Source organism: Colobus angolensis, unplaced genomic scaffold (genome assembly GCF_000951035.1).
Source record: "Colobus angolensis palliatus isolate OR3802 unplaced genomic scaffold, Cang.pa_1.0 Scaffold80, whole genome shotgun sequence".
Lineage (NCBI taxonomy): Eukaryota > Metazoa > Chordata > Mammalia > Primates > Cercopithecidae > Colobus > Colobus angolensis.
This window is the reverse complement of record NW_012121821.1, coordinates 5,295,732-5,296,859: the sequence shown is the minus strand read 5'-3', so window position 1 is coordinate 5,296,859 and position 1,128 is coordinate 5,295,732. Positions and strand designations below refer to the sequence as shown.

The 1,128-nt window shown below is 39.3% G+C and overlaps 1 long non-coding RNA gene across 1 annotated transcript in view; it reads left to right on the top strand.

Annotated features, from left to right (window-relative positions):
• Positions 1-1,128, top strand: part of LOC105502661 — an 11,629-nt gene continuing 10,501 nt past the window's right edge. Inside the window, exon 1 of the long non-coding RNA XR_001000374.1 lies at positions 1-1,086. This is a non-coding gene — a long non-coding RNA (uncharacterized LOC105502661). The remainder of the gene's footprint in view (positions 1,087-1,128) is intronic.

Below are 1,128 nucleotides of genomic sequence, written 5' to 3'. Positions count from 1 at the left end.
ATCCTTCTTTCTCTTTTTTTACTTCATCCCCAGTGTCATAATAATATAGGCCAATTTCTAGAAGTGCAGTGTATTACTCGTGGAAAGTGAGTTGCCTTGGTTCTTACCTTCAGTTGAAAGTTCTACGGGATCTAGAAATGAAACCATACTGGCAGGAGAGTGAGAACCACAAGGAGAATGAAGAGCTACAGAAGCATTTAGGCCATTTCTATGCCAAGCTTATTCTACATGCACAAAATTATACGTTAATATAAACAAAATTTGGAGGCTTCTTTAAACCATTTATAAAATCTGGTAACTTGTGCAGCAGCAATAGATAACCAAAAAAAAAAAAATCTCATCATAATCTGAATATCTTGATCATTTTTATTTAAAGAAGTAGTAATTTATTATATACTTGAAAGTACATAATATTGCAAAAATGACTTTGGTATATTACAAATAAAACTACATAAGACGAAACTTGATTTGCTGTCAAGCCCCAAACAATTTTTAAACTGGGCATTGAATTTTAACTTTTCTAAGATAGCAATTTTTGAAGGGACACAAACTAAAATCTGAATTCGTTCATGAGCCTTAATGTAAATCTCTTGCTGAAATAATGTTTTTAAAAACAGAATTTAGTATCAGACTCAAAATCATTTAAAGACTAACAAAACACAATCATGGTATTCTGTGGTCAAACCAGGTACCCAAACCACCTCCCTGCCCAACACCTTTCCTGCTGTTTCCTTCCCTCTTGGGCTGGTGGTTATGCTCCTCCAGCTCTACGTTCAGCTGTAATTCCTTTTATAGAGAAACCAACATGATACACACTTTCATGATGGGAGAAAAATGTGGGAGTGAAATGATATTTAGAAAGCAGCAGTCAGGCGCGTTGGCTCATGCCTGTAATCCCAGCACTTTGGGAGGCTGGGGCAGGCAGATTACTTGAGGTCAGGAGCTCGAGACCAGCCTGGCCAACATGGTGAAACGCCATCTCTACTAAAAAAAAAAAATACAAAAGTTAGCCGGGCGTGGTGACGGGCGCCTGTGATCCCAGCTACTCGGGAGGCTGAGGCAGGAGAAACCGCCTGAACCCAGAAGGTGGAGGTTGCAGTGAGCCAAGATTGAGCCACTGTACTCCAG